Below are 8,555 nucleotides of genomic sequence, written 5' to 3'. Positions count from 1 at the left end.
TAGGAAAATAGTCGGGTAAATCCCCGTAGGCAGCCACTTAGAATTCTCTGTAATGTGTTTATTATAACAAATATTTCTAAATGGAATGAACACAATACCATATTTATAATTATTTTGGTGAAGAACTTGGTGTGGGAAGATGTTCGTGGTATTTTAAGAGGAGAAGCCTGTCCAGAATGATCTCAGTCTTGTGTAAAAGAAAAAAAAAAAAAAAACACACGTGCCAGTTTGGAGGCATATAGATGAACACAGAGTAGTTTCCGTTTTCCTTCACAGTAAGACCACGGGCCGTTTTTACACATTTTCTAACATTTTATTTTTCCAATCCGTGTTTTTATTTTGTAGTGATAAGAACCATTTTTTAAAACAAAAAGGCGACAAGAATTAAATAAATAAACGGAAAAACTCCTTAAGAGGTAAACCCAGGCTCGCGGATGCAAGGAGCCTTGGAAGGGGGCCCCCATGTGGTCACAAAGCCGCATTTCGAACTTTTCCTAAAGAGGAACCTGCGCCCCACGTGGTCCAGCCCTCTGCTGGGCTTTGGGGTCTAGCGGACCCGGGTCTTCACAGGCTCTTCGCTTTCTCTCCACCAGCCTGGCCTGAGGGTAGAGAACAGAGGTCATCGCAGATGCATTCTTCTCTGTGTGTAAAAGCGGAGCCTCCCTAGGAGTGGGGGTGAGGGGGACACTTTGCTCAGGAGTCTGCTTCCTGAGCCTGATTCTCTTTTTCTCACTGATGTTAGCCAGGCTGTTGCTTTTCTTTCGTTCGTTCTTTCTTCCTTTTTTTTTTTTTTTTTTTTTTTTAGATTTTATTTATTCATGAGAGACACACAGAGAGAGGCAGAGACACAGGCAGAGGGAGAAGCAGGCTCCCTGTGGGGAACCCAATGTGGGACTCCATCCCAGGACCCCGGGATCATGCCCTGAACTAAAAACTAAAAATGCTAACACTCAACGCTCCCAGCGTGCCCCTGCCCCCAGCTCTTGAAGTTTGCCCCTCAAATGTGGGGATGGGGTAGGGGAGAGATAGAGGATTTCCAGGTGGGAACCCTGGCTCCCTTTTGGGGTAAGTCCCTGAAAGGATATAGTGGATCCACTCTCTGCAGGAGAATGTTCCTTTTCCTATCTTTCTCTTCTAGCTTTGTTTCTGCGTGATTCCTTCCTCTCCCAAGTAACACATTCCCTCTGCCAGGGTGGAAACACGTTTTTATGGGCTTGAATCTTATATGATTTAGAGAATCTTATTAAGAAAAAAAAAAACTTCACAAAATTGCAAATTTAGAAGGAAATTCGGAGCTGGTGCAAATCTTGGGGCAAGACAGCCAGCCTCTCAGATGTACAGTGAAAGATGGGACTGGGCTATTCTGTAACTTTCCTGAGTCTGGGTTTCCTTTCACCCCAATTTGCGTTGACCAACTGAAGACCACCGTGTCTGCTCTCACTATGGCCTATATGCTGGGCTCTGCAGGAGAGCTTGCTCAGAGTCTCAGGGTGCCACATGTTGGTTGGTCAGTTGCTGGATTACCTCGGGGAAGGGGGCTTCTTCCTTTTCAAGGAAACAGAGGTGTTATCTCCGTGGTAATGTGGCCTCTCAGGGTCCCAGCACTTCCGTGATGAAACGGATCACCTGCCTCACCGAGGATGTGAGCAGTGTGGGGCAGGGTGCAGCCTGTGTCTCTCCAGTGAATTCTTCCCAGGAGAAAGGATCTGATTGGGCTGGTTGTTACCTCCAATAAAGAGTCCACTTTTGAGCAGAGCTGAAAGCCACACCCACAGGTGGTTGGGCCCATTCATCCATGTACTTTCCAAGATTGGCAAACTGCCTAGCATATGACTGGGAAGAAAGCGTGGGTGTGCATGTGTGTGTGTTATGCCTGTGTATGTTTTTTTTTTCCTTCTTTTTTTTTTTTCAAACAGGGAAGACCTTATAGAGTAGGTAAAATTTGAACTGGATCTTGAAGGACGGGGAGAATTTTAATAAACAGAGAGCATTTCAGACCAGAGGGTGGTAGTAGAAGTGTTACCCAGGGGACAGCCTAGAAAAAAAAAATTGGGGTGGGAATGTTTAGAAGAAACATGGTCCCATTTGGCTAGGACATTATTTTTATTTATTTGTTTTAAGAATTTTTATTTATTTATTCATGGGAGACACAGAAAAAGAGGCAGAGGCACAGGCAGAGGGAGAAACAGACTCCCTGCAGGGAGGGATGCAGGACTCCATCCCAGGACCCTGGGATCACCACCTGAGCTGAAGGCAGAAGGCAGATGCTCAACCACTGAGCCACCCAAGTGCCCATTGGCTAGGACTTTAAACCACAAGGGAAAATAGGCTGAGGTGCTGGATTCAGTAAGTGGGGTGGAGCAGTGACTGAGCCAGTCATGAGGCTGATAGGGAGACTGACCTGCAGGCCATGTGTGGGAAGGATTGAGGGGGACAAGAGATTAGTTGGGAGGATGCTACAGAGTCCAAGTGTCAGAGGAGAAAACGTCTGGCCAAATGTAGCAGGAGCAGGAACAGGAAGGAAGAAATGACAGAGAGAGAGAGAGAGAGAGAGAGAGAGAGAGAGAGAGAGCTGTAAATGATATGCAATAAGAGGCGGTAGCCAACTGGAAGTGGAGTTGATGTGAGCAAGAATTCCAGACTAGCATCGAGGAGCTATGTCCAGTGTGTGTGGGGGGTATGCACCTGCCACAGAAATTAAGTGAATACAAACAGGAGCTAGTTTTCAGGGGATCCCTGGGTGGCTCAGTGGTTTAGTGTCTGCCTTCAGCCCAGGGTGTGATCCTGGAGTCCCAGGATCAAGTCCCACATCAGGCTCCCTACATGGAACCTGCTTCTCCCTCTGCCTGTGTCTTTGCCTCTGTGTGTGTGTGTCTCTCATGAATAAATAAATAAAATATATTTTTTAAAAAAAGGAGCTAGTTTTCAGGGATATGACTGAAAAACTCAACTTTTAATATGTGCCATGTCTAGGTAGAAATTGCCTATCCTGGTGGATTCTCAGACCAGCTCCATCTGTGGGAAAGCTTGTGAAGGGTACGGATTTCTGGATCCCATCCCAGATATACAGAAGCGGAGTCTCTGGGGATAGGTCCTGAGTGTTATGAGGGAATCTTTTAAAAAAGAAGATCTATTTTTAGCAAGCTTGTAGTAGGGGGTGGGTGTAGGGGTGGGGCTGGAGCTCTGCTGCACCACCAAGTTTGGGAAATAGTGATTTGCACCACCAAGTTTGGGAAATAGTGATTTGCCCAACCTTCCACATAAAACAAGAATCCATTGCAAAGTCTCCCTGGCTGGCCCTCTAGCCTCTGTTTGCAAAAAGAATAAAGACAACACCCCCCCCCCCTCATTCGATTAAACTTTATTTACTTATTTGAGAAAAAGAGAGGTGGGAGCATGAAGGGGAGGGAGAGGCAGACAATCTCAAGCAGACTCTCCGCCAAGCATGGAACCCTACGTGGGTCTCCATCTAAGGACCCCGAGATCACGACCTGAGCTGAAACCGAGTCAGCCGCTCAATCAACTAAGCCACCCAGGCACCCCATTCTTTTAAATTTAGTTTTTAAAATCTCCTCCCCTTAGATTAATGTGAAAGACCTTCTGTAGCCTCACCCTCCATTTCCAACTTGATGGTATGGTGTGTCCATATACATGTCAGAAACAGACATGAGATTTCCATGCCTGTGCCTTTCATCATATTCTTTCCTTTCCTTTTACCCACATAAGGCACCCCCAATCTGTCTGTGACCAGTTCATGCTCTAAGTCTCCCACAAAGCCTTTCCATTCCAATCAAGTCTGCAGTGAACTCTGCTTTGGCCACGCTCATAACTTAATATTTTGGTACCATTCATTCGGCACTTAGAGAAAAATTATAACACAAGGTAACAGTGTCCTAACTCGCCTCACAGATCATAAGCTTCTTGACAGCAGGGGCTATATCTTATTTCTTGTGTCCTCTAATGTGTTCGCTAGGGTAGGTTTAAGGAGCACGCAGTAATCCCATGGTATCAATCTTGACTTATGGTTTTACGTGGCGTGATACTTGAGGGTCTCACAAACTCATCACTCTCTGCTGGTCCATCACCACTGCCACTCCCATCACCTCCACCCTCCCAGAAAAATCCAAAGTGGGTGGTCATGGATTATGTGCAGCTCACCCAGCAGGAGTGGGGAAGCTGGTGACCATGGGATTCTATGTCAACCCTGGGAATTGGAGAGGCCTGAAGCGTGTGGTTCAGACTGCTGGGACATCTGGGGCTGCTGATGCAGGAGCTCCTGTTGTACTTCTTTTTTTTTTTTTTTTTTAATTTTTCTTTATTTATGATAGTCACACAGAGAGAGAGGGAGAGAGGCAGAGACACAGGCAGAGGGAGAAGCAGGCTCCATGCACCGGGAGCCTGATGTGGGATTCGATCCCGGGTCTCCAGGATCGCGCCCTGGGCCAAAGGCAGGCGCCAAACCGCTGCGCCACCCAGGGATCCCTCCTGTTGTACTTCTTATGCCGGGGCAGGTACAGCAGTATGCACAGAAAAATGGACCTCCATTTTTCCAGCTTCCAACCTTAGGGTTAAGGTTTTTCCCTTGGGACCAGGCACACACCCCAAAAGTTCAGTGCTAGGCCTTTCAAAAAGGTTGTGGTAGTCATTACTGCTGTCCACCAAAGATTTCCAGTTGGCTTCCTTGAGGGACATGGCTGGATTGTATGTCCTGACCTCTTCTCGTTGGGTCTGGCCAATGAGCTGTCATTTCTGGGCCAAGCATTTAATTATAAGTTGGGGCCTTCCAAAGATTTCTTTCCCTCTACTATGATGATTAACAATATTTCAGAAGGCGGCTGTTCTATTAGCCTACATCCTGGAGGGAGGAAGGACTGAATAGGATGTATGTAGCAGATGCACTAAAAAAAGAAAAAAACAACAACTTTGCTGTAAGAAGTCCTATAATGTGTGGGTTGATCGCTACTGCGGCTAAATCTCACGCATCCTGAGACAAGGACCTGGTGGAGGTTGGCCAGGCAAGGGGGCAGGTGTCCTGAAGGTGGTGTCTGTTCCAGCTTGATTTCTCACATGAGCCTTTCTCCCCTGCCCCTGGAAGGGGAACAAAGGGACCCTGGGCTTCTGCAGAGAATGTTGCCCTGCAGCTCCGAGTGGCAAGGTGTTGGAGAACTTGCAGCTGGCTCTGGGACAGTGCTAGTTCCTTTCCTAGAACTGCTCAGGGACAGCTGCATGGGGAGGCGGTGGTTTTCAGCTCTGAGGAGCTCCTTCTCTCCCGCTCTGCTGCCAGGAGGCTCCACAAGTCTCCAGGACCTGGTGGCTGCAGGCCAGCGCCTCACAAACATTTCACACAGCCATGCTCAAAGACAGAGCGCAGTGCAGGTGTGTCCTGTGAGCCTGGAAGCTGCCCCATGTGGCCTTGGCAAGCCAGGAGTTGTCATACACTAACGATCCATGTAAATCTTGCAGTTTCTTTTTTTAAATTTTTTTTTAAATTTTTATTTATTTATGATAGTCACAGAGAGATAGAGAGAGGCAGAGACACAGGCAGAGGGAGAAGCAGGCTCCATGCACCGGGAGCCCGAAGTGGGATTCGATCCCGGGTCTCCAGGATCGCGCCCTGGGCCAAAGACAGGCGCCAAACCGCTGCGCCACCCAGGGATCCCTTGCAGTTTCTTTATAACACTTCCATGCCTGATTGAATTTTAAAAGATTGCTTGGACTTACTGACTACTAAAAAGATCTGATGATTCAGTGCTTCAAGATCTTTCTCTTGCTGCCATGCCCCTCATCACTCCGGGCCTCCCTTTTGTGGTGGAGGGAAGGTCCATGCCTCAGTCAAAGCTAGTTCCGGGGTCTCAGGTCTCAGGTACTGTTGGGTTTCCTCTTTTTTTTTTTTTTTTTTAGATTTGTTTATTTACTTGAGGGAGAGAGCAAAGGAAGGGGCAGAGGGAGAGAATATCCAAGCAGACTCCCGCTGAGCATGGAGCCAAATACGGGGCTCAGTCTCACTAGCCATGAGATCAGGACTGGAGCCAAATCCAAGGGTCAGATGCTTAACAGAGTGAGCCACCCAGGTGTCCCTGAGTTTCCATTCTCAGTGAACCTGGAGGTCGGCTCCTAAGGTGGCTTAAGGGAACTGGAGTAAGGCGGGCATGTAGCAAATGTGTAGAGGAAGATTCAGTGCCCCGGCATCCATGATTACCCTTCATACTTTCTGGAACCTTCTGTAGCCTCAGTTATTCCAATATGCTGATGTCAAAACTTGCCTACACTGAGGGTGCCCATGCCTGATGACAGCTTAGAGAGTGACCCATATCAGGGTCCCTGAATCTTCTATGGGAACAGAGCTTTGAGCCTCAGGAATGAAAGATTGAACCCTAGAGCATCCCAGGCTTCCTCAACAGAAAGAAAAGCTATGGCCCTGGAGTCCCTGGGGCAGAAGGGAGGTCATCTGGAGCTGGTAAAGATGAGGACTAAAGCAAAAGAAGGTATGTGGGCCTTACTTTAAGCAAACTCCAAATGTGGAAAAATCCAGATTTATATGAAACAAGTGTCAGATTTTTTTTTAAATTTACTTATATATTTGACAAAGAGAGAGAGAGAGCTCCAGAGAGCACAAGTGGGGGGAACAGCAGAGGAGCAGGGAGCCCGATGTGGGGCTTGATCCAGGGATCCTCGGATCATGACCTGAGCTGAAGGTATATGTTTAACTGACTGAGCCATCCAGGTGCCCCAAGAGTTTGTTTTTAGGTTTATTTTAAACATTCAGTAACTGAAGTTATGAATTCCCCATAACTAAGTTCCCCACAGCTTTTGAAAATAGTTAGCAAATTAGATTTCTCATCATGTGCATTAAGGAACACATACTGTGCAAAACATGGCCCACCCCAGCAAAAACATTAATTATAATAGAAACAAACTTATTACTAGGTTCTGATTCATTTTTACGAGAGATTTTGAAGTTTTATAAGGCTGACCCTTGAGTCATCAATTTTGGGTGACCTCATAATGAATACAATACAGCCTTATGGCTTTTGGGGGTTGGAAGGGAACCTGTCACATCAAAGGCTAGTCAGCTGAAATTAGGAATATTTTATAGGGACATCGAGTTATTTCTAACTTGGCTAGGGACAAAACCCACTCAGTAGAAATTAGTCAACCAGTCCATACTGAGTTACTAGCAGGTTCTCAGCCTGGTACTGGACATGAAGAGTATATAATCAAGGTGATCATATTTTCTAAACAAAACCCCCAGGGTTTTTAGTATCACAAAGGATTTTTATGTCACTTATTGACACTAAGAGATAGTCTGGCAGATGTAAATTGACCCTAGCTATAGAAAAATCTGGAACAATTTAATAGATTCCTGTGGATAAAAGGGAATATCTGAAATTAAAACCATCCTAGGAAAACAAGCATGTGAGTTCGTTTGTTCAAGAAAGACTGCTCAGCGTTCAGCACAGTGATGACAGATGCATCACCACCTAAAAGAAACTCCCTGTTCAGTGAGAGGTGGATGTGCATACCAACAATGAGAAGGATGGATATGGAGAAAAGATCCAGTGGAGTGAAGGAGTGCTACGTCTTGCCTGGGGCAGATGGGGGAGGTGGTAGGCAGGGAAGGCCTCTCAAAGCACACAACTTGAACCCAACAGTGAAGAGTCAGCAGGAGTTTGTTAAGCAGACAAGGTGGGGGGAAGAACATTCCAGAAAGAAATCAGAATGTCTGAAGCATGGGATGGGGGATGGAAAATTAACACACTTTTAAATGACTCATAGAACTGAGAAAATACTTTGAAATGAATGATAATGTAAATAGGACATATGCAAAGTTTGCATGTTACAGCTCCAAACACATTTAGATAGAATTTTTTTTAGATAGAAATTTAAACCCTTAAATTAATGTATTAGAAAAAGAAGAAAGGCTGAGAAATCAATAATATAAATAACCATTTCAAGAAATTAGAAAAAGAACAATAAATTAACCCCTCTCCAATGTACAAGAAATGAAATCATAAAGATAAGAACAGAAAACAAGTGTTCATGGATAGGATCAGCAAAGCCAAATTTGGTCAGTGAATAACAAAATCGATATGCCATTAGCTGGAGTGATCAAGAAAAAAAGAAAGAAGATGCATATGGATAATATGAAGGCTGACAAATGATGGGCCCCTGGCTGGCTCAGTCGGTAGATCTCAGGGTCAGGCTCAAGCCCCACGTTGGGCTTGGAGCCTACTTTAAAAAAAAAAAAAAAAAAAAAGGAAAAGGAATGACAAGTGAGAGAGTAGTTCAGGTCCTGGAGACACCAGGGAGATATAAGAGCACTATTATGAACAACTGGAGGCCAAGCCATCTGAAAAATTAGATGTAATTTTCAACGAAAATGTCAAATTCCTTCAAAAACATAATTTATTAAAATTGACCAAGAAGAAGTAGAAAACTAATATTTTCACATCTATTAAATAGACTCTCAAGCTAGAAACCTTCCCAGAAGGAAAACTTGAGGCTCAGATGGCTTCACTGACGAATTCGTCCAAATGGACGAAGTAATACTAAAC

This window comes from Vulpes lagopus, chromosome 4, assembly GCF_018345385.1.
Source record: "Vulpes lagopus strain Blue_001 chromosome 4, ASM1834538v1, whole genome shotgun sequence".
Taxonomy (NCBI): domain Eukaryota; kingdom Metazoa; phylum Chordata; class Mammalia; order Carnivora; family Canidae; genus Vulpes; species Vulpes lagopus.
This window is presented reverse-complemented; position numbering follows the sequence as displayed.